Here is a 26,221-nt window from a genome sequence, read left to right on the forward strand (position 1 = left end):
CTGGTCTGTAATTCCCTGTTTTTTCTCCCCCTCCTTTTTTAAATAGCGGGGTTACATTTGCCACCTTCCACTCTATAGGAACTGCTCCAGAGTCTATAGAATTTTGGAAGATGACCACCAATGCATCCACTATTTCCAGGGTCACTTCCTTTAGTACTCTGGGATGTAGATTATCAGGCCCTGGGGATTTGTCAGCCTTTAACCCCATTAATTTCCCTAACACTATTTTTTTACTAATACTGATTTCCTTCAGTTCCTCCCTCTCACTAGACCCTTGGTTCCCTAACATTTCTGGGAGGTTATTTGTGTCCTCCTTTGTGAAGACAGAACCAAAGTATGTGTTTAATTGTCCTGCCATTTCTTTGTTCCCCATTATAATTTCCCCAGTTTCTGACTGTAAGGGACCTATATTTGTCTTCACTAATATTTTTCTCTTCACATATTTATGGAAGCTTTTACAATCAATTTTTATGTTCTCCGCAAGCTTACTCTCATACTCTACCCCCGCTTAATCAACTCTTTGTCCTCCTTTGCTGAATTTTAAACTGCTCCCATTCCTCAGACTTGCTGCATTTTCTGGCAATTTTATATGCCTCCTCTATGGATCTAATACAATCCCTAATTTCTTTTGTAAGCCACGTTTGAGCCACCTTTCCGGTCTTACTTTTGCGCCAAACAGGAATGAATAATTGTTGTAATTCATGCACGCGTTCTTTAAATATTATTCATTGCCTCTCCACCATCAAACTTTTTAGTAAATCTACCATAACCAACTCACGCTTCATACCTTCGCAGTTTCCTTTATTTAGATTCCGGACCCCAGTTTCAGATTCAACTACTTCACTCTCCATGTTAATGAAGATTTCTATCATGTTATGGTCGCCCCTCCCCAAGGGACCCCGCACAACAAGATTGTTAATTAATCCTTTCTCATTGCACAATATCCAGTCTAGGATAGCCTGTTCTCTAGTTGGTTCCTCAACGTATTGGTTTAAAAAACCATCACGTACATACTCCAGGAAATCCTCCTCAACAGTATTATTGCTAATTTGATTTGACCAATCTATATGTAGATTAAAATCACCCATGATTACAGTTGTACCCTATTGCATGTGTCTATAAATTCCTGTTTAATGCCATCCCTTACTTCTCCACTACTGTTTGGGGCCTCCAGACAACCCCCACCAATGTTTTCTGCCCCTTTGTGTTTCTTAGCTCCATCCATACAGATTCCACATCATGATTTTCCGAGCCAATATCCTTCCTCACTATTGCATTGATTTCCTGCTTTACTAACAATGCTACCCCTCCTCCTTTCCCTTTTTGCCTGTCCTTCCTAAATATTGAATACCCCTGGATGTTCAGTTCCCATCCTTGGTCACCCTGCAGCCATGTCTCCATAATCGCAACTATTTCATAACATCTTTTTGCGCTGTTAATTCATCTACCTTATTGCGAGTTGCTCCGCGTATTAATTCACAATGCCTTTAGACTGGCCTTTTTAACACGATTAGTCATCTTAGCTTTATTTTGCACTATGGTACCATTTGTTTCTTGCCCTTGTTTTCTCTGCCTTCCACTTTTGCTTCTTACCTTTCTGTCTTTCATTTCTATCCTTGTTTCCCCCTCCTCTGTCTCCCTGCTCAGATTCCCATCCCCCTGCCATTCTAATTTAAACACTCCCCGACAGCACTGGAAAACACCACCCCCCCCCACCACCACCCCCCCCCCCCCCCCCCACCATACTGGTCCCACCTTCCCCAGAGCCGGTCCCAATGTCCCAGGATCCTGAATCCCTCCCCCTTACACCATTTCTCCAGCCACATATTCATCTGATATATCCTGCTATTTCTGCTCTCGCTAGCATATGGCACTGGTAGTAATCCTCAGATTACCACCTTTGAGGTCCTACTTTTTAATTTACGTCCTAACTCCCTATATTCAGCTTTTAGGACCTCATCCTTTTTTGTACCTATGTCATTTTTACCGATATGTACCACGACAACTTGCTGCTCACCCTCCCCCCTCAGAATGCCCTGTAGCCGCTCAGAGACATCCTTGACCCTAGCACCAGGAAGGCAACATACCATCCTGGAGTCTCACATTCCAGGTTGACTGCTAAGATGGCCAAATACACAAACGGGCATGGTCAAACCAGCTAGTCACATGATTATCTTGCTGGGCAACCTGAGTTTTTTGAATTTGTACATACAGTTTGGGCAGAAAGCTGTTTGCTCCTGGACTTAGAAGATCTCTCCTGTCTGCTCCCATCTCTTTCTCACAACCCTTTGAATCCACTGAAGACGCAGGAACCCCAAGAGAGCAAAGTCTCCTACAGTGAACAAAGGTTAAAAAGAATACTGGGCCCCGAGAAGCAAGATCTACCTACAATCAAGAACTCTACAGTGAGCTCAAAGAACTGTAACAACAACTCTTTAGATATTGCCTTGAACCCGTCCACTTTATTTTTCTTCTGTTCTTTTCTGTCTCTATTTGCATGTATGTATCATCTATGCATGCTAGCATGGGGTGCGTCGTGTATCCATAGACATTAACCAAATTAGTTTAAGTTTAATAAATTTCAACTTTTCTTCTTTAAACCTAAGAAAGCCTGTTTGTGTTGGTTTCTTTGCCTTATAATTGGAAAGCGGTGAACAAGGATTCTAAAATTAAACTCGATCACAGTAAGGCCAGGTGAAGGCTGAAAGGGAACCCTAGATCTCTTTCTCACCTGGTCGTAACACCCTATATAAGGAAACGGGTAAATAATTTCCATCAATACCCTGAATTAACACCTTCACATTCAGCAAACTACCGGGGTGGGGGGGTGTGGGGGGATAGCACGTCAGCTGACAAAATCAGTGACTGTGCTGCTCCTGTATCTCTAAGGATAACAATTGACTTGCCTTCCTCACCAGACAAACATGGAATACTTCACCCTCACGCAGAAAACTTCTACAGCTTTCTACAACCTAATTCACTCTATCAGTGAATGGGGGAGAAACTATCTGCTTGCCATGAACGTTACCCACCAGGACAGTATTTCCAGGGGGGACATTATTTGAATGTACAACCATGACAGGCTTGTTTTTCCACTTCCAACACTCAACCTTCGCATGTCCTTTTCTATGATAAAAATAGCATGTCAGTTCCCTCAAGCCAAACTTGTCCTCTGGACTTTCTCTTTTACTATCCTGAGGTGTGTCTGTGTCTTTACCTTTGCCATCTCTCTCAACAGAACCAGATTTATTTTCATTATCAAACTTCCTATCTTGCCAATAAAAGCAAAATACTGTGGATGCTGGAAACTTGAAATAAAAACAGGAAGTACTGGAAATACTCAGCAGGTCTGGCAGCATCTGTGGCGAGAGAAACAGAGTTAACATTTTAGGTTGATGACCTTTCATCAGAACAGTTCTGATCCACCAGTACTATCTTTATCTGAGCCCTTCAGTGACAAACCTGTGCACTGTATAATCAGCTCTGGTTAATCAGTTGCTTTAAGTAACAGAAACAGCTCCTGGATCCAGCCTTCACTTTCTTCAACTTGCCTGCATTGCACCCTCCTGGCATTTAACCCCAGATGGCTCTGTGTCGTTTTTTAGTATGGTTCGAACCAGTTTCAGTTTCCCCAGAAACCTGAAGTTTTTGTTTCAGTTTCTAGTTAGGACAGTCTGTCCCAGTTCCTCATAGTCTGTTCCAGTACCTCATAGTCTGTCTCAAAAAAGGAAACAAGCTTTGCAACCAAGGTTAGTGCACCAAAAAGAACATTTGACAAGTCATCTGTTCAGCCAACAGCTTGCACATGCTCCCCCACATGTCCCGCAGACCTCAGATTCCATTATATGAGTAAGTGCCATTTGATAGCACTGTCAATGGCACCTGCTATCACTTTGCTGATGATTGGGAGTAGACAGATGGGGGGGGGGGGGGGGGGGGGCGCGGGTGGGGTGTGGGTGGTGGTGGTAATTGACTGGATTGGATTTTTCCTGCTTTTCATGGGCATGACATACCTGGACAATTTTCTACATTGTCAGGTAGATGCCAGTGTTGTAGCTGTACTGGAACAGCTTGGCTAAGGATGTGATAGATCAAAGCTCTGCAGTCCTGCCACATTCAGTCATGAATGGTGGTGGACAATCAAACAATTAACAGGAGGAGAAGGCTCCACAAACATCCCCATCCTCAATTTATGGAGGAGGCCAGTGTATCAATGTAAAAGACAAAGCTGAAGCGTTTACAACCATCTTCAGCTAGAAGTAAGGGGTGGGCGGCACAGTGGCACAGTGGTTAGCACCGCAGCCTCACAGCTCCAGGGACCCGGGTTCAATTCTGGGTACTGCCTGTGCAGAGTTTGCAAGTTCTCCCTATGACCGCGTGGGTTTTCACCGGGTGCTCCGGTTTCCTCCCACAGCCAAAGACTTGCAGCTGATAGGTAAATTGGCCATTGTAAATTGCCCCTAGTGTAGGTAGGTAGTAGGGAATATGGGATTACTGTAGGGTTAGTATAAATGGGTGGTTGTTGGTCGGCACAGACTCAGTGGGACGAAGGGCCTGTTTCAGTGCTGTATCTCTAAATGATTCATTTCAGCATCCTCCTGTAGTGCCCAGCATCACCAAACCCAGTCTTTAGCCAATTTGATTTACTCCACGTGGTATCAACAAACAGCTGAAGATGCGGTTGAGATGCAGATAGAGCATGATCAAACTGAATGGTGGAGCAGGTGCGAGAAGTGGAATGGCCAACTCCTGCTCCTAATGCTACTATGTTGGACAAAGAATAGAGTTTTCAGAAGCATTCAACTCACAGCAGAAGAAGGAAATGCAAACTAATAGCTTTTCTGTCGACCTTGCTCTCCTGTAGACTCTCTCCTTCTGTAGATCCACTCTCCTGTAGATCTACTCTCTTGTATATCCTGTAGATCTGTTGATCCACTCTCTGGTAGATCCATTCTCCTGTAGATCTGTTCTCCTGTAGATCCACTCTCCTGTAGATCTACTCTCTTGTATATCCAGTAGATCTGTTGATCCACTCTCTGGTAGATCCATTCTCCTGTAGATCTGTTCTCCTGTAGATCCACTCTCCTGTAGATCTGTTCTCCTGTAGATCCATTCTCCTGTAGATCCACTTTCCTGCAGATCTGTTTTCCTGTAGGCTGTGCCCTCGCATAAACTCTGCTGTCCTGTAAATGTGTAGATGCCTCTCATGTAGGACAGTCAGAAATTGGAGCACCAAAGGTCAAATCTTCACTTTACAAATCATTATTCAAATAAATTCTCACGACAGCTGAAGAAAGGGATACTATAAATATAGGCGAACAGCAGTCAGAGATAGTTTGAAATTGTTCTCCCATTAAGTAAAAGTGCCTTAGATTACCGATGCAAATTTTTAAACAAATCATTACTTACCAGCCTACAATGAACGACAGACTGACCATTCAGTGGCCTTGGTCATTTCAATGTGAGGAACAGACTTCTCAGTCTCAGCTGGCAGCTCATGTGTCATGATAGTGGAATTGGAAAAGTGATACCCTAATGGAAGACAGTATTAGTTTGGCCTATGACATTCTCATATCTTTGGGGTGGGAGAAGGATTGGGCAAGGGGAAGTTTGCAAACATGTACAAGGCCACTTGGGTTCTTTGGAAATCTGATGTACCATAGTTGCTCCGAGGTGTGAAATGTATCAAGGATTGCTCTCTAAGCTGTTTTGCATCTGTAGGTCGGACGTGTCAACTGGATGGTGAAAGCAGTTTGTTTCTCTTGCAACATTTTTGTAACGTAAATAGGGAAACATTATTTATTATAATAAAAGCAAAATACTGCGGATGCTGGAAATCTGAAACAAAAACAAGAAATGCTGGATTCACTCTGCAGGTCTGGCAGCATCTGTGGAAAGAGAAGCAGAGTTAACGTTTCGGGTCAGTGACCCTTCTTCGGAACTGACAAATATTAGAAAAGTCACAGATTATAAACAAGTGAGGTGGGGGTTGGGCAAGAGATAACAAAGGAGAAGGTGCAGATTGGACCAGGCCACATAGCTGACCAAAAGGTCACGGAGCAAAGGCAAACAATATGTTAATGGTGTGTTGAAAGACAAAGCATTAGTACAGATTAGGTGTGAATATACTGAATATTATTCATTAATGGTTTCAGTGAATTTCTAACACCAAAGAAATAAGGCAACTCAAGCCAGAATTCCAGCCCTCATTATGCTCTGTACCCAATTTTGGAGTTGACCAATGGTAGAAACCTTATGTTATATTGTTACATTATCCCAACATGATCTATAATCTATATTATTTATGCATATGTGTACATATATATCCATAATAACACATTAACACTACTGCGCTACATTCTGTGTACCAATGACACATTGGGCTGAATTTTACCGGCCCCTCAATGCTGCGGGTCACGGCTCGAGGGCCAATAAAATTCTGCGGGGAGAGGCCTTCCTCGACCTGCGACGTCGAGAAGGGCCCGCTGCATATTAGCGGTGGCGGGGGGACCTCAGTGCAGCCCCTGCCACCTGGGCCCTCCATCTCCCTATGCAAATTAACATTAATAAGATGTAAATATATTTACCTGCAGGCGGCGGCTGTCCCACGCCGATTTTACTGCCGCCATTCGTGCTCCGGATAGAGTTCTGAGGCAAGAACCTGGTGGGGAGGGAGAGGAATAACATTTTCAGGGTGGAAGGGGCGGAGGAGCAGGGAAATCAATTTTTATTGGATGTGGGGATGGTGGGAAGGAGTTATTAGCCAAATGTCAGAAGTTTGGGGGGTAAAGTTTGGGTAGGGAAAAAGGCATGTGTTGGTCATTTCTGGCATTGAAATGACCATTGAGGGGGTCGGGGAAGGGCCATCCACATCTTCATTACTTTTTAATAAAAATTTAAGAATGCTGCACCTTTGAAAATTAAAAGTCATTCTGAGGGCTTAAAGCCCTTTCGAAATGGCACTGGCACCTGCGTAGTGGAGCTGGACGCTGTTGCTGGGGACGAGGAGGCCACCCCCTCTACGTCATCAGGGACGGCCGCTCCGCTCCCTCCATTTAAATGAGCCCCCGTGCATTATACTGTAGGAGTGCCTTGGCGGCACTTCCATATCGGAAGTCCGTCAAGTTGAAAGGATGCCACCGTGGAGTGCGGCGCGCTGATAAAATTCAGGCCATTGTATCATTTCTGCCGTACGAGTAGAGATGTGTAAAATATAAGGAATGCAAGCATCAGTTTCTGTGTTTAAAAAGTGAGGTTCTTTTAAAACTCCGGGAACCACAAGACATAATCTGGTGGTAGAAAGGTGTTTGTGAGTAGAACTCACACCACATGAGTAATGAAAATGCTGAATTTGATTGTGGAAAGAAAAAATGAGAAGGCTACTGCCGCAGCAATGAATGTGCAGTTCCAGCCCATGATGAAGCGGGAGGCTGGTGACGTTGTGATAAATGGAACCCAATTTACCTCCAGAGGGTTTAAGGAGTTTGCTGAACAGTATGGATTCAATGTCAGAACCTCATCACCACATTACACAAGGGGGCACAGTTTTATAGAAAAACATGTCCAGATGGTCAAGAAGACCCTCATAAAATGCCGAGAGACAAAGGAAGACCGAAACCTTGCCTTATTGTCACTCTGAGCTTCACCTCTCAAGGCCGACAAGAAATTGCCTGCAGACCTACTGAATGGCAGAAAATACAAGACATCTCTGCCAAGCAAGGTACACCCTCAAAATGATTGTGAGGAATTAAGACTACAAATCACTGTTGCACAGGTAGAAGAAGGAACTCAGCACTTCAATGAACATGCCAAGTCATTGCCTGAGTTGTTGAGAGGACAAATTGTGCACGTACAAGGATCCAATCCTGAAGACCTGGAACCCATCAAAAGTTGCTGGTAAAGCTGAGACTCCAAGATCAAACATTATCGAAAGTGACACCAGTAAGCAGATGGGAAGCAACAGAGTCCATATTTGGCCTACACCAGAACTGGTGAAGCAGAGAATGTCAGCAGCAATATCACCAACAAGTGAGACAACATCAGCAACATCACCAGCAAGCAGTGCAACATTAGCACAATTTCTACAACACCAACATGTACAACACCACCAGTACAAGACGCAGCTCATCGCAGAGAGGGATGACAACAACCAAATCCATGAGATGGAGTAACAACATCTTACCACCGCAACGATATCGTGAATAACGCTTTGAAGGAAAATGAGCCGTAGAAGAGTTTTAAAGTATTCAGAATTACAAGTTTAATTGTAACAGTTGATTGTAAATTTTCTTTAGTAGACAGAGAAGAAAAAAATAATGTTTGGAAAAATTATGCTGATAGTAAAAGGCATTGCAAATTTTCTTTTGAAGAAAGAAGGATGTTATATTTTGATATTATCCCAAAATGATTCAGGATCTATATTGTTTGTGCGTAAGTATACATGTATATCCATAATACAACATCAACCACTACTGCACGATAGACTGTGTACCAAACACATGTCATTCCGCCACACACATAGAGATATGTAAAATATAAGAGATGCAAGCTCTAGTATCTGTGTGAAAAAGTGTGATTAAAAGAAAAAAATCTAAGGGAAGGACCCACCATCCATGGTTAACTAAAGAAGTTAAGGAAAACATCAAACCTAAGGAAAAGGCATATAATTGTGGTAGTTCAGATGATTGGTCAGAATATAAAGAGCAGCAAAGAATGAATAAAAGGTTAATCAGGAGAAAGAAATTAGAGTACAAGAGGAAGCTAGTTAGAAATGTAAAAACAGCTAGTAAGGGTTTCTACAGGTGTTTAAAAAGGAAAAGAATAAGTAAAGTGAGCGTTGGTACTCTGAGAGTGAGAATGGGGAGTTAATAGTAGATAATAAGGAAATGGCGGATGAAATGAACAAATATTTTGCTTCTGTCTTCAATATAGAGGATACAAAAAAATATTCCAGCAATAGCTGTAAATCAGGAGGTGGAAGGAAGAGAGGAACTTGGCGAAATTACAATCACCAGGGAAGCGGTACTGACCAAACTAATGGAGCTGTGGACTGACAAGTCTTCGGGTCCTGATAGGCTTCATCCAAGGGTCTTAAAGAGGTGGCTAATGAGGTGGTGTTAATTTTTCAAAATTCACTAGATTCTGGAAAGGTTCCATTAGACTTGAAAGTAGCAAATATAACCTTTCTATTCAAGAAGGGGGCAGGCAGAAAATAGTTAACTGTCGGCCAGTTAGCTTGACGTCAGTCGTGGGGAAGGTGTTAGAATCGATCATGAAGGAGGTTGTAGCTGGACACTTTGAAAAACTCAAGGTAATCAGGAGCAGTCAGCATGGTTTTGTGAATGGGAAGTTATGTTTAACCAATTTATTGGAGTTCTTTGAAGGAGTAACATGTGCTGTGAATAAAGGGGAGCCCGTTGCCATACTGTACTTGGATTTCCAGAAGGCATTTGACAAGGTGTCACATAAAAGGTTATTGTGCAAAGTAGGAGCTCATGGTGTTGGCAGTAACATATTAGCATGGATAGAAGATTGGCTGGCTGGCTGAAAACAGAGAGTATGCATAAATGGGTCCTTTTCTGATTGGCAAGATGTGACGAGTGGAGTCCTGCAGTGTTCTGTGCTGGGGCCTCAACTTTTTACAATTTATATTAATGGCTTGGTAGCTAACTTTGCAGATGACACAAAGATAGGTAGGAAAGTATATTGTGAAGAGGACATAAGGAGCTTTCAGACCAATGTAGATAGGTTGAGTGAATGGGCAAAAATCTGGCAGATGGAGTATAATGTGGGAAAATGTGAAGTTGTTCACTTTGGCAGGAAGAATAAAAAGGCAGAGTATTACTTAAACGGAGAATGACTGCAAAAATTTCGAGGTGCAGCGAGATCTAGGTGTTCTAGTGCAGGAGTCACAAAAAGTTAGTGTGCAGGTACAGCAGGTCATAAAGAAGGCTAATGGAATGCTATCCTTTATTCGGAGAGGAATTGAAAATAAAAGTAAGGATGTTATGCTTCAGTTATACAAGGCATTGGTGAGACCACCTCTCGAATACTGTGTGCAGTTTTGGTCTCCTTATTTAAAGAAGGATGTAAATGCGTTGGAGGCGGTTCAGAGGAGGTTTACTCGATTGATACTTGGAATGAGCGGGTTGTCTTATGAGGAAAGATTGGACAGACTGGACTTATTTTCATTGGAGTTTAGAAGAGCGAGGGGAGACTTGATTGAAGTCTCGAACAGTCTTGAAAAGGTGGATGTGGAGAGGATGTTTCCTCTTGTGGGTGAGTCCAGGACTAGGGGTCACTGTTTTAAAATTAAGGCTTGCCCTTTTAGGACAGAGATGAGGAGAAATCATTTCTCTCAGAGGGTTGTGCGACTTTGGAACTCTTTGCCTCAGAAGGTGGTGGAGGTGGGGTCATTGAATATTTTTTATGTGGAGGTAGATAGATTCTTGTGAGGCAAGGGAATCAAATATTATCGGGGGTAGATGGGAGTGTGGAATTTGAGACACAATCAGATCAGCCATGATCTTATTGAATGGCAGAGCAGGCTCGAGGGGCTGAATGGTTTACTTCTCCTAATTCGTACGTTCGTATGTTTGTATTTTGGAGCTCTGGGAACCACAAGACACAGCACCTGATATGAAGCAGGGCCTCTCTCCGGCCAGCCTCTCTCCAATGGGTGAGATGTAGCACGAGATGCACAATCCTATGGAGTAGAGTATATTAATCCAGTCAAAAACATCTCTGTTTCCAGAGCATCTGTAGCTAAATAAAGCCCCTTAGGTTTACAATCGTCAACTCTATCCTAGTAAAGTTATCTTCCAATAGAAAGAAAGAGAGACAGACTTGCATTTCTTTAGACACAGTAATTGGAGGAAACACTCAGCAGTGATAGATGTGGCTTGCCCTCTAGGTTTTTCTCGCATTTTCTGTTGTAATCTCCAGCATCCGCCTATTTTGCTTTTGTTTTTGTATTTCTATAGTGCCTTTCATAACCTCATGCCATCCTAATGTATTTTACAGCCAATGAATTACTTATTTTTTTGAAGTGTAGTCACTGCGATAATGATGATAATCTGAAAGACAATGGGCTGAAATTTATGTTGCCAAACAATGGCCTCGCTGCTGCCTGCAATATGGAGCCAGGCCTTCCCAGCGTTGTGGCCTGTGGGTGGCCTCTCCCGGAGGCATTTTCCACCCCCCACCACCGCCACGACCCCCAACATTGGAAGGTCTGTAAAATTCACCCCAGCACCTTTGACAGTGCAGCCACTCCCTCAGTACAGCACTGGACTTTCAGCATGCTCAAGACCTAAAAGTGGGATTTGAGCCAGGCTCAAAACCAGGAGGTGACACCCATTGAGCCACAGTTGAAACCAATGCCTACTCCTGCATACTGACTAGGTAATCAGCAAGCACTGGGGAAAGCAAATGCTTTTTATCAGCCTTGTTTGTCCTTACCCAAAATTATGAATCAATGGTGAACCTGAGTACAATGACTAATTTACAACCGGTGTTTCATTTCCGTCAAGCTCGCAATTTAAGTAATCCTGTGCTGTTTACATGGGCAAGCAGCAATTTAATAAGATCTCATCAAATATGTTTTCTTCTCCTTTTTCCCATCTTCCCTGCTAACCTCACTGATGGTTTCATTCCTGACAACTCGATTAATGGTGTTGAATTCAGCATTTAATGCGTGGTTAAACTCTGTCCCCTCACAATATGTTTGATGATAATGTCTATGAAGGCAGAAAGGCTCAAATTGTTTGCCTGTAAAAGGATTTTCTTTCCAAGAAACTTCTAGCTAGACAAAAACCTGAGTAAATTGGGGAATAATGACTTTGGCTTTTGTCACAGCTAGTAATTTATTTGGCTCAGCCAATTTGTCAGTAGTCCTTACCACCTATAACAGGCACGTTATATTCTGCCGGATGGCTGGTATAATGTTATAATGAAAGAGGACAGTTAAAGGCCTAAAAATTTGATAAGACCCTGTTGCAGTGCAGGGATCACAATGTGTGATTACCTGCTGGTCGAGTTGATACAGGAAGTATGAAAACTTTGGGCTGCCTGCTCATCTCAATGATTCTGGTACGCAGCCCAGTGCTAAACACGCTACACTCTGCCTGCACCTTCAGCAGGGGGCCCAGAGGTGTGTGCGTGTGGTTAGTCTGCACTTCTTAAAGGCAGCCTGTACCTCTTAAACTGAGGCTGTTGCAACCGGCATCACTAAAAACATTCAGGATGAGGGTATGTTTCTGCCTTTTGCACATTCTCAAATTCTACTTCACCCTCATCATATTATCTGACATGAAATACAAGCTACAGATGGTGTGACCATGGACCACTTACTTTTCATCCAATCCCACTTTCCTCAAACTAACCCTCCCCTTCTGCATTCTACTTTCAGATACACAAGACCTGCTGCCTGGTTAGCCAATGTAATCTCACCCCGAAGGGCAACAGCAAGAGCAGAAGTCTGATGATGAGGCACAGTCACTTGATCTGACACTCGCAGCCACCACCTCAGAGACTAGCACGGCGAGTACTTTAAAGAGTAGCATAGAGGCAGGATCGGTACATGGTGAGTCTTCAGGCACGACTGGAGAATGGGGGAGTCCAGTTCCAACTTGGCACAAGGCTTCATGCAGAGCTTGGAGACCATACTTTCCAGTATGGAAGTGGTGGCCAATTCCATGAGAGCACTTCTGCATCCAACTGTGATGCAGTGTTTGACGACCAATGTCTCAGCTTCCATTGTAACACACGTAGAAGTCTCAGTGCTGCAATGGAAGCTCAGTTTGAGGTCAAGAGATCACTGCTTGTTGCCATGCAAGCTCAGATTTGTGCCATTCAGGCTCCAGTCTGCTGCCATCATGGCTGTGGATACCAGTGCTCAAAGGGGCATGCAGGCTCTCACAGCAGCCCAACAAACAGTACGGCAGCAGATTACCAGGATAGCTGAGGAGCTGCCTCACGGAGGAGGGGGAGGGTGCCAGTGGGTCCATGGAGCATCAACCTGCTGTCCTCTCTCAGGATGATAGAATTCCTGCTCTCACCACTGCCATTCTGCCAGTGCCCTTTGCTGTTGCCTGTCAGCCAGCCAGCCCAGTCTGCTATCACCCATACCAAGATGATGTAGCCCGAAGCCTGGTCCTCAAGGCCCAGAGCTGCTCGAGGGCATCCCGCAAGGCCATCTGCAGTCTCCCCCAGTGAAAGTCAGCAGCCTTCCACCAGCCATGCTGCAGCCAATGGGTAGCACTGCGTAGGAGCACTAGGACAGGAAAAGGCACCCGCAAGGCAGGCACTAAGGGAATGCACAAGGGTGAATTTTTCATTTTTGTATGTATTATTGGAAGTGTTTTTGGATAAATTTGATATGGATTACTTGGTTTGTGGTGTCTTTCATTTCAGGATTTTGGCCAGCAGGACACTGTGATGGTCTGTGACAGAGGGACAGAAAGATGGGGATGATTTTAGGGGAATATTAATCTAATTTTCAACTAAACACCCAGGCCTAAAAAAGAGGTTGGACCGCCAGCTATAAACTGGCTGATTGAAACTGAAAGAAATATAAACTGTGCGTTTTCTATAATGGGTGGTTGATCCCCAATATCAGTTTAGTATTTGGTTGACAGGTTGAAAATGCACCCACATGTACCATTCTGCTGCCAATGTGCAGCCACTTTTTCATTATGGTAATCTGTCCCCAATAAGGCCACAGAGTCATAATTGCTGGAACTAGCAAGATCCTGAGCTCAGTATGAGATCAACTGCCATCATTGAGGGGAAGTTTGCAGGTCGGTGGGTGCATTTTTAACTTGCCAACCAAATACTAAACTGATATTGGGGATCAACCACCCATTATAGCAAAAGCACAGTTTATATTTCTTTCCGTTTCAATCAGCCAGTTTTCAGGTTGGTGGATGCTTCTTAATTCTTGGCCCCAAGGCAGAAGAAGCCAACGAGAATCAACTAATTTCACTGTTTAGTTCATTTTGATTTGTGGTGGCGTCAGAACTGAGGGAAAAAGAGAGACTTTGCTAATTTGAGTCAAGTTGGCCATTTTGCAAATTGGATGCTTTATTTTCCTTCAAAGGTTTTCTCCACCAAGAGTGAGGTTTCTAGCTGTCTATTGGGAAAGATTGCGATAATGTAACCTTCGCTAATCTCATTCACTAAGGATACTTGGCTGCCTGGAGGAACCTGCTAGGTTCGGTGTATATAATTATGTTGCCAAAGCTCAGCCAAGAACAAATGCCTGTAATAAAAGTAGGAATGGTCCCCTTGTAATTCAGTTTGATTCAATGGTATGTATTCAAGCCATTAAGCAGGCCTAACATAGATCTCAGTAATGTGCTGCAGATACAGGAAGCAATCTATTGCTAAGCACACATTCCAAGCCCATGGGGGAAAGCAGGTACATTTACAGGGTGAGAAAGTGCGACCCATGGCAGCCAGCTAGGACAAAGGATACACACCAGGGAATCACAGGGAAAAGCACAGCACAAGAGGAAATGCATAAAAGGCAACAAAGACAGAAGCAACAGTGGTGAACTGAGGAGTAGAATAGGAGAATTATACTGGGACTGTATAGTCCACCAAAGCAATTCACCTTAAACACTGTCCTAACATTGTGGATATATTACTGTATAGTGACACATGCCCTGTTTAATCCTAATTCATGTATGTACCTGGCCAATGTCAGAGAATGATTTGCTCATTCAATGCACCAACTGTCAATCCTAACAGAAATATCATTCAAATGATCTGCAGCAGCAACAGCGAGAGTGACAGCGACAGTGACAGTGACAGCGACAGTGACAGTGACAGCGACAGCGACAGCGACAGTGACAGTGACAGTGACAGTGACAGCGACAGCGACAGTGACAGTGACAGCGACAGCGACAGTGACAGCGACAGCGACAGCGAGAGTGACAGTGACAGTGACAGCAACAGCGACAGCGACAGCGACAGCGACAGCGACAGCGACAGTGACAGCGACAGCGACAGCGACAGTGACAGTGACAGTGACAGCGACAGCGACAGTGACAGTGACAGCGACAGCGACAGTGACAGCGACAGCGAGAGTGACAGTGACAGTGACAGCAACAGCGACAGCGACAGCGACAGCGACAGCGACAGCGACAGCGACAGTGACAGCAACAGCGACAGCGACAGCAACAGCGACAGCGACAGCGACAGCGACAGTGACAGTGACAGCGACAGTGACAGTGACAGCGACAGCGACAGCGACAGTGACAGTGACAGCGACAGCAACAGCGAGAGTGACAGCGACAGTGACAGCGACAGCGACAGCGACAGTGACAGTGACAGCGACAGCAACAGCGAGAGTGACAGCGACAGCGACAGCAACAGCGACAGCGACAGCGACAGTGACAGTGACAGTGACAGCGAGAGTGACAGCGACAGCGACAGCGACAGTGACAGCGACAGCGACAGCGACAGTGACAGTGACAGCGACAGCGACAGCAACAGCGACAGCGACAGTGACAGTGACAGTGACAGCGACAGCGACAGTGACAGTGACAGCGACAGCAACAGCGAGAGTGACAGCAACAGCGAGAGTGACAGCGACAGCGACAGCGACAGTGACAGCGACAGTGACAGTGACAGCGACAGCGACAGCGACAGCGACAGTGACAGCGACAGTGACAGCGACAGCGACAGCGACAGCAACAGCGACAGCGACAGCGACAGTGACAGCGACAGTGACAGTGACAGCGACAGCAACAGCGAGAGTGACAGCGACAGTGACAGCGACAGCGACAGTGACAGCGACAGCAACAGCGAGAGTGACAGCGACAGCGACAGTGACAGCGACAGTGACAGTGACAGCGACAGCGACAGCGACAGTGACAGTGACAGTGACAGCGACAGCAACAGCGAGAGTGACAGCGACAGCGACAGTGACAGCGACAGTGACAGTGACAGCGACAGCAACAGCGAGAGTGACAGCGACAGTGACAGTGACAGTGACAGCGACAGCAACAGCGAGAGTGACAGCGACAGTGACAGTGACAGTGACAGCGACAGCGACAGCGACAGCAACAGCGAGAGTGACAGCGACAGCGACAGTGACAGCGACAGTGACAGTGACAGCGACAGTGACAGTGACAGCGACAGCGACAGCAACAGCGACAGTGACAGTGACAGCGACAGTGACAGCGACAGTGACAGCGACAGCGACAGCAACAGCGAGAGTGACAGCGACAGCGACAGTGACAGCGACAGTGACAGTGACAGCGACAGCAACAGCGACAGTGACAGTGACAGCGACAGCGACAGCAACAGCGAGAGTGACAGCGACAGTGACAGTGACAGTGACAGTGACAGCGACAGCGACAGCAACATTGAGAGTGACAGCGACAGCGACAGTGACAGTGACAGCGACAGTGACAGCGACAGTGACAGTGACAGCGACAGCGACAGCAACAGCAACAGCGAGAGTGACAGCGACAGCGACAGTGACAGTGACAGTGACAGCGACAGTGACAGCGACAGTGACAGTGACAGTGACAGCGACAGCGACAGCAACAGCGAGAGTGACAGCGACAGCGACAGCGACAGTGACAGTGACAGCGACAGCGACGTTGACAGTGGGTTGAATTTTGTACGGACCTCGGGGACGGGAACAGAGACGGAGGGGGCATAAAATCAGGACGGAGATGGTGGTCAGGAAGTCCAACGTCGTGACATCCCACCCCGATTTTGTCCGTGGAAACAAATATGGAGGGCAGAGAGCAAACATTGGTGCAGACGGTGGGCAATTAAGAGGCCTATTAACAGCGATTTTATTCTTAGTTTAAATTTATTAACGGCGCACGGGTTCACAAGGCTTCAGAGCCTCGCCTGGTTGAGGGGCAGGACATGGAAACAGAAGCTCATTGCTGGCTGCAAAGAGAGACCATTGGGAGAGGCAGCATCAACTGCCAGACAGGGTAAAGAAGGAGAGGTCGAGAGGTCGCAGAGGGGAAAAACAGGTGGCTCCCCCACACAGAAGAAGCTACCCTCCAGTGAGGGTCTAACAGTCGAGACTCAACTACCTACAGAGGTCCGCGTGGCAGTGCCAACGACGACTCCGCCTCTTCATGGAGGCCTTCACTGACCTACGCGCTATGATGCAGGACGGGCTGTGCCCCAGGGCACTTGGTGGAAATCCAATGCCAGTGGCACTGAAGGTCACTGTGACACTGAACTTCTACAGCTCTGGATCGTTCCAGGAATCCACTGGGGACATGTGTGGAATCTCACAGTCAGCGGCCCTTTTCAGGAGGGCCGACGACTATGTGCGCTTCTGCACCGATCCCAACTCTTAAGCTTAGAGGGCCATCAGATTCGGCGCCATCGCTGGATGCTCCAGGTGCAGGGTGTCATTGACTGCATACATTTGGCCATAAAGGCTCCTGAACACCAGCCAGCGGCCTTCATGTTCAGGCAGGACTTCCACTCCCTCAATGTACAACTGGTCTGCGACCACCATTAAGTGATTCTGCAGGTCTTGGAACCTTCCCAGGAAGTTGCTGTGATGCCTGCATTTTGAGGCAGTCCCAGGTGCTAGAGTTTTTCCGGGTACCCACACGGCTTCAAGGATGGATCCTTGAAGACAAGTACTATCCATTGAGGATATGGCTCCTGACGCCTGTGAGCAGCTATCACACAGATGCGGAGGAGAGGTACAACACTTGGCATGGGACAATGCGTGCGACCATTGAGCAGGCCATTGGTCTAGTCCAGATGAGACTCAGGTGCCCACATCTGTCTGGTGGAGCCCTTCGCTAAGTCCTGGCGAGGGTCTCACATGCCGTGGTGGTATGCTGTGCACTGCACAACCTGGCACTACAGAGGGAGGAGGCGTTGAACAATGAGGAATGCGAGGAACATACAAACATACTGTTACGACCGACCGCTCCAGTCAAAGCCCCCAATCAAAATATAAGATTCTGATTGTGGTGGGAGAAACACACTGTTAATTCAATCCTGTCTTTCTACAGACCGCCTAACATATCATTTTAAACTTTCCAAATTAAAGAAAGACCCAGCCAAATTGTACCATCTATTAACCCCACTTCCCCCTCACCCCCCCGCCGAATGAGGCTAACCAAACCAGGTGTCTTTAAATCAACAAATTAAATGTTTACTTAGAAAAACTAAGCGATAAACAACATTTAAAATAGAAAGAATTAGATTCCTTGCAGATTTACGGACCTGACGGATGTGGAACAAGCCAAGGTTACTTGAAGTCCCCATAGCTGTCCGATGGGGGAACAGTCCGTAGTCTAATCCAGAAGTTGAAATTGATGCCTTCCTCCTCCAGCAATGAATTTCAACAATTAACAACTTGCAAACACTTTAATGAATCAATTTGGCTTTAGAATTTTTGAGGGATAAAAGATTGTCACAGTCTAACTTCCCTTCCTTCACTTTAAATTATCAGAGATCTCTATTTTGGCTTAACCTTTTAGAATTTTGAGACAGAATAACAAATAAACAGATTAAATTCTCTTCCTTCAGTTTAAAATGGTTTCTTCTTTCAGGTGCTAACACACAGCTACCTATCTGTTTCTCCTATAAGCCAGTTCAAAATTAAATTGTAACAGTGTATCTCTCAATGCTCAGTCTGAGTGGCTGTATCCCGGGCAACGAGAATGCTCTCTCTGACTCACAGGGCTGGATTTTAGGCCGTTGGGAATTCGCCACCAACGTAAAAGTCGGTGGAGAACCCGCTTTGGCCTCGCCCGGGGATCTGTCCCATATTTTACGGGTCCCTGGGCCTTAATTGTCCCGAAACAGGATTTCCACCGAATTGAGGGAGGAGGTCCCGCCTCAGTGAGCTGCTGTAGATGGTGGACAGACTTTGGGGAGTCAGGAGGTGAGTTACTCGGCACAGGATTCCTAGCCTCTGACCTACTCTTATAGCCATGGTATTTATATGGCTACTCCAGTTCAGTTTCTGGTTAATGGTAGCCCCTAGGATGTTGATAGTGGGGGATTCAGCGATGGTAATGCCGTTGAATGTCAAGGGGAGATGGTTAGATTCTCTCTTGTTGGAGATGGTCATTGCCTGACACTTGTGTGGCGCAAATGTTACTTGCCACTTATCAGCCCAAGCCTGGATATTGTCCAGGTCTTGCTGCATTTCTACACGGACTGCTTCAGTATTTGAGGAGTCGCGAATGGTGCTGAGCGTTGTGCAATCATCAGTGAACATCCCCACTTCTGACCTTATGATCGAAGGAAGGTCATTGATGAAGTAGCTGAAGATGGTTGGGCCTAGGACACTACCCTGAGGAACTCCTGCAGTGATGGACTGGAGCTCAGATGATTGACCTCCAACAACCACAGCCATCTTCCTTTGCACTCGGTATGACTGCAACCAGCGGAGGGTTTTCCCCCAATTCCCATTGACTCCGGTTTTGCTAGGGCTCCTTGATGCCATACTCAGTCAAATGCTGCCTTGATGTCAAGGGCAGTCACTCTCACCTCACCTCTCGAGTTCAGCTCTTTTGTCCATGTTTGAACCAAGGCTGTATTGAGGTCAGGAGTTGAGTGACCCTGGCGGAACCCAAACTGAGCGTCACTGAGCAGGTTATTGCTAAGCAAGTACTGCTTGATGGCACTGTTGATGACACCTTCCATCACTTTACTGATGATTGAGAGCAGACTGATGGTGCAGTAATTGGCCGGGTTGGACTTGTCCTGCTTTTTGTGTACAGGACATACCTGGGCAATTTTCCACATTGCCGGGTAGATGCCAGTGTTGTAGCTATACTGGAACAGCTTAGCTAGGGGCACGGCAAGTGCTGGAGCACAGGTCTTCAGTACTATTGCCGGAATATTGTCAGGACCCATAGCCTTTGCACTACTTAAAATCTTAAAGGCAAAGTGCATTCCAGCAGCTGCTGGAATTGGTTAGAGAGGAGTTTATGAGCAGAAAGAGGAGTGAAGAGGGTGTGCTTCAATGTTCTCCGATGCAGATTTGGAGGCCTTTGTGCAGGAGGTGCACGGGAAGGGAGCGGTCTTCTTCCCACAAGAAACCAGGAGGCCCTCCAGACAGACACTGCAAAGGCAATGGCAGCAGATAGCCACAGCAGACAATGCCAGCAGTATGGCCCCAATGATTTGGACGTAGTGCCGCAGAAAGTTCAATGCCCTCACACGAGTAGTCAAGGTGAGTGAATGTATCTCCAAATGCCATATCCTTACAAATAAACCACTAGGCTCAAAGACAGTCGTATTTACCATGCACCCTTCACTAAGGTACCAATGGTCCCAATCATATCTCAATGTCATAGCCTCACCTCACTCTCAAACACTTAGCACTGCAGCAGGCCTCACACTCACATCTCACAGCTTGCACACACTGCCAGCTATTCAACTGGGGCAGGCACATCACCCAAACGCATTGCACTGCACTCACTAAGACACTTCCTTCTTTCTTGCAGGACAAGGTGGCCCATAATCAGAGGCAGCAGCCCTTAACTGGTAGGAGAAAGACATGGTTCCATGCCCTTACCCCCATGGAGGAGACGGTGCTGACAACCATTGGTATAGCCACGACTGAGGCCATGGCCAGCGGCAGGTTTAAAACAATGGAAGATTGATGGTTTGTTCCCACCTAATCCACCTTCTCACATCCCACCTCCCCCCCACCCCACAATCTCTTCGGATATAAAATCTGCAGATGGTGTAAGTTTGCACCTCTCGCTTTCCTCTGCTTCCCTCACACCAACCCTACCCATAGACCTTTATCCTTCAGATATCCAAGAGCATTCTGGAAGTGGTTCAAGAGTTCACCTACCTAGGCTCAACCTGTCTCTCAATGCAGAAATCAACAAGCTCATGGGAAAGGCATCTGCTGCTATGTCCAGACGGGCCTAGAGGCTGTGGGAAAATGGCGCACTGACACGGAACACAAAAGTCCGAGTGTTTCAAGCCTGTGTCCTCAGTACCTTGCTCTACAGCAGCGAGGCCTGGACAACGCATGTCAGCCAAGAGCGAGATCTCAACGCATTCCATCTTCGCTGTCTCCGGAGAATCCTTGGCATCAGGTGGCAGGACCGTATCTCCAACACAGAAGTCCTTGAGGCGGCCAACATCCCCAGCATATACACCCTACTGAGCCAGCGGCACTTGAGATGGCTTGGCCATGTGAGGCACATGGAAAATGGCAGGATCCCCAAGGACACATTGTACAGCGAGCTTGTCACTGGTATCAGACCCACCGGCCGTCCATGTCTCCGCTTTAAAGACATTTGCAACCGCGAAATGCAGTCCAGTGGCATTGATCACAAGTCGTGGGAGTCAGTTGCCAGTGATCGCCAGAGCTGGCGGACAGCTATAAAGGCGGGGCTAAAGAGTGGCGAGTCGAAGAGACTTAGCAATTGGCAGGAAAAGAGACAGAAGTGCAAGGGGAGAGCCAACTGTGTAACAGCCCCGACAACCAATTTTATCTGCAACACCTGTGGAAGAGACTGTCACTCTAGAATTGGCCTTTATAGCCACTCCAGGTGCTGCTTCACAATCCACTGACCACCTCCAGGCGATTACCCATTGTCTCTCGAGACAAGGAGGACAAAAGGAATATCCAAGAGCTGCCAGCTGGTCAAGAACTGATGCAAGCGCCTGAGTTGCAGGAGGAGTGACATGTGTTTCAGTTGCGGACTGTGGTCATGAGGTGCTCAGCAGATAGCCCTTGTGGCCCAGCAGCCAGCTTCTGGCTTGACATGGTGGCTGAAAGTCTGAAGGAACAGCAGGCTGCCACGGGATGAAAGCATCATGACTGCTGCCAGGATAATGGCAGTTGGAATGTGCATGATGTGCTCAGCGTGGTGGAACACCAACGGCACATTGAGCGAGTGGTAATCTTTGCGGTCTTGGTACATATCAGCATTGAGATGCGGTGCCCCAAAGCAACGTGTGTGCTGTCGATGGTGCCCTGCACCACGGGGAAGCCCACTATCCTGGCAAAGCATGCTTCACCTGCTTCTCTCTGCTCCAAGAGAACACAATGAACTCCCGTCTCCTGGTGCCATCAGTCACCTCCCCGATGCAGAAGACGGAGATATTGCATATGTTGCCTGATCCAGCCTGGAAGGATCCCAAGGCAAAGAAATTCAGGGCCACGGTGTTCTTCATAGCCACTGGCAGCACCGTCCTTGCCCTGCTCTGAAGTTGAAGGTCTGGTTTCAAGAGGTGATAGAGTTCTCCTTCAAAAAGCACAGATGACACACATGCTGTTCCTGGCTTAGGTCGAAGTAAGAGAATTGATCCTGAAAATCCCTAGGTGGATATGGCCTCTGCTGAGATCCTTTGTCCCTCTCCTCCTCTCTGTGAGCAGCTTGTCCCCAGTTCTGATGAAGGCTCACTGACCTGAAACGTTAACTCTGCTTCTCTCTCCACAGATGCTACCAATCCTGCTGAGTAATTCCAGCATTTCTTGTTTTTATTTCAGATTTCCAGCATCTGCAGTATTTTGCTTTGATATTATTGTCCTCTTCTTTGCTGCCTCTGCCCCATCGCCTATTCATGCTGCAGTCCAAGGGGGATTGCAACAATAGCACCCATGATTGGGACCAAGTGGCCAGACCAGAACCCTTGCAGTCACAACCAAGGCCTTCTCCACATGGAGCACCACTCCTTGTCAATATCACCAACTTTAAACAACTCTTCAAAACGCCAACCATTTCTACAAACTCAAATGGAGCCAGTGGAGATTAATCAGTAACTAACCTACAAGTGATTGATAATCCGTTTACATAGCACTGATGGGGGTTCTTCCTGCTGCTGAATGCATGTTCTGCTGTGCATGTTTAAGAAAGGGCATTAGCTGGAGCTGAGAGGTCACTGGCATCTAATCAGTTGACTGATGTCACAATCTGCTATGCATATGGTGCACGCTCCTAATGCCTGTGCTAACGCCCTCACCAGGAGAGCATTCGGCATGGGTCACAGCAGAACTATCACAATGGCATCTGGAGCACCAAAACTACCAGCGCCTGGGAGCCCAATTCGCGGCTGCTGTCAGGTTCCACGTCAGTGTACACTGACAGATATGCTAATAGTATCCATGTCAGTGTGTAATGGACAATGAGATATGATGATCAGTGTAATTGTGTAATGGGGAATGTGGTAATATTATCAGGGTAAGAGTATGATATAATAATAATAGTAATAATATGAAAGGTACAATTCAGCATAGCGGTGCCTCATCAGACCCCTTTCCTATCCTGAGTGGCGTTAAACAGGGCTGTGTTCTCGCACCCACACTGTTTGGGATCTTCTTCACCCTGCTGCTCTCACATGCGTTCAAGTCTTCAGAAGAAGGAATTTTCCTCCACACAAGATCAGGGGGCAGGTTGTTCAACCTTGCCCATCTTAAAGCGAGGACCAAAGTACGGAAAATCCTCTTTGCTGACGATGCTGCATTAGCATCTCACACTGAGACTCATCAACAGGATTGCGGCTGCCAGAAACGAATTTGGCCTAACCATCAGCCTCAAGAAAACAAACATCATGGGACAGGACGTCAGAAATGCTCCATCCATCAATATCGGAGACCACGCTCTGGAAGTGGTTCAAGAGTTCACCTACCTCGGCTCAACTATCACCAGTAACCTGTCTCCCGATGCAGAAATCAACAAGCACATGGGAAAGGCTTCCACTGCTATGTCCAGACTGGCCAAGAGAGTGTGGGAAAATGGCGCACTGACACGGAACACAAAAGTCCGAGTGTATCAAACCTGTGTCCTCAGTACCTTGCTCTACGGCAGCGAGGCCTGGACAATGTATGTCAGCCAAGAGCGACGTCTCAATTCATTCCATCTTCGCTGCCTCCGAAGAATCCTTGGCATCAGGTGGCAGAACCGCATCTCCAACACAGAAGTCCTGAGGCAGCCAACATCCCCAGTATATACACCCTACTGAGCCAACGGTGCTTGAGATGGCTTGGCCATGTGAGCCGCATGGAAGATGGCAGGATCCCCAAAGACACATTGTACAGCAAGCTCATCACTGGTATTAGACCCACCGGCCGTCCATGTCTCCACTTTAAAGAAGTCTGCAAACGTGACATGTCAGTTGCCAGTGATCGCCAGAGCTGGTGGACAGCCATAAAGGTAGGGCTAAAGTGTGGCGAGTCGAAGAGACTTAGCAGTTGGCAGGAAAAAAATACAGAAATGCAAGGAGAGAACCAACTGTGTAACAGCCCCAACAACCAATTTTTTCTGCAGCACCTGTGGAAGAGTCTGTCACTCTAGAATTGGCCTTTATAGCCACTCCAGGCGCTACTTCACAAACCACTGACCACCTCCAGGCGTTTACCCATTGTCTCTCGAGACAAGGAGGCCAAAGGAGAGAGGAATAGTATTAGCACATTCCCCATTACGCACTAACATTGATAATATTAACTATCATGAAAAGATGAACAGGCTTTGTGTCTTTTTTCTTGAACCTGATAAAGGTCTTTAAAATTATGAAAGATTTTGGTACAGTAGACAATAGAGAGTTTTTTTTTAATTTATGGTGAAGCGGAAACAAGAGGTCATTAATACAAGAAAGTCACCAATAAATCAGAAGAAACTTCTTTAACAGGGAGTGATGAGAATGTGGAACTCCTTAGCAAAGGGATTGTGGTTCATAGTATAGATGCATTTAAGGGGAAGCAAGATAAGCAAGAAGGAAATAAAGGGTTAGGCTGATAAGAGTTAGATGAGAAAGGATGGAAGGCTGCTCAAGTTGGCCAATAATGCCGGCATGGACTGGTTGGGCTAAATGGCCTGTTTCTCTGCTGAAAGCAATTTGATATAATTCTATAATTTGGGCTGTTTTAGTGCTGTTGCAGGGATGGGAACCTGGTTGGAGGGATCCAGTCATGGAGTTGCAGCAAAGATGGGCATGGATTTAGATGAAAGCAACATGTTCAAGGATTCTAAAGATGACAGGGCAATGAGGTGGTAATTTCACAGGACAGAGGGGATTGGCATGTATTTTTTGAGGACTACGGTTTTGAAAAGGAGTACCTGAGGAGAGGGAACCGTTAGCCACATCAACTAGTGTGTAGGCCAGGAAGGGAAGTCTGATTTGCAGCAGTTTAGTGGAAATGGTGTCAAGGAAGCAAAAGGGCAAGATGGGAGATAGACAGGAGAGAAGCTTGAGAAAAATCCTGGGTGTGGGGCTAGCACAGGGGAAAGCTTGGGTTGGTTAACAAGAAGAATGGAGGAAGCAGCAGAGGCAGTTGTTAATTGGTCTCAATCCCGGTGACAAAGAAGTCCATGGGTTCCTCATACTTGCTGGAGATAAGGGTTTTGGGGCAGGGGAGAAGGTTTTAAGGCGATTGTTGGTAGTGGAGAAAAAAAGCCCCAGATTATTTTTGCATTCCATTTGAACCTGGTGCAGTGAATAGTTTTGGCTCAAAGGGAGGCCCAATGGCACTTGAGGTTGTCCAATCAGGTCTGGTGATGGATAGCTAAAGCAGTTGTGTGTCAGATATGCTCAGGTCTGCACCCCCTTGGATCTGCTGAAGTTCAGTACAAAAGCTACTGGACTCCCATACTTGAGCGCCTCATCCGAAGGACAGCGCCTCTGATTTTTGGCATTGCGGCAACACTGTGTCCAAGTACTGTCCTAGACTAGGTTGTCATCTCCTGAAGTGGAAATCTAACTCCGAGGCGAGAGTTCTACAGAATATAGTTCAAAATGTGCTTTTTTTAAAAAAAAAAGGTGAAGAACAACACATAATTCATTTCATTCAGGGGAGATGAGGAAAAATAGTATTCTGACTCTGCCTGAAGTACTGGAGGTTGATTAGGAACCTGACTGATATCTCAGCCCCTTAGTAATTCCAACCCATCATCCTGATTAAATCACAAGGCATCTGTTTTGACGTTAAACATCCTCCAGTAAGCATTTTAGCTTCAAATTGATTTGTGGATATATTCTCAATTTGTGCTCCAGCTGTTAACCAATTGTATTATCCAATACTTCAAACAATTACTCTTTCATTCTGTCTTAAATCAATCTGTCCTTGCTTATCTCTGTCGTCTCTATGTTTCTCTGTTGCTCTCTTTTTCTCTCCTCTCCGCTGCTCTTTCTCTTTCCTTTTTTTTTCTCTCTCTGTCTGTATTTGTTTCTGTCCCTCACTTTCTGTCTTTGTGTCTTTTTCTTCTCTGTCTCTTTGTCCATCTCTCTGTCTGTATACATC

Source organism: Heterodontus francisci, chromosome 9, assembly GCF_036365525.1.
Source record: "Heterodontus francisci isolate sHetFra1 chromosome 9, sHetFra1.hap1, whole genome shotgun sequence".
NCBI lineage: Eukaryota > Metazoa > Chordata > Chondrichthyes > Heterodontiformes > Heterodontidae > Heterodontus > Heterodontus francisci.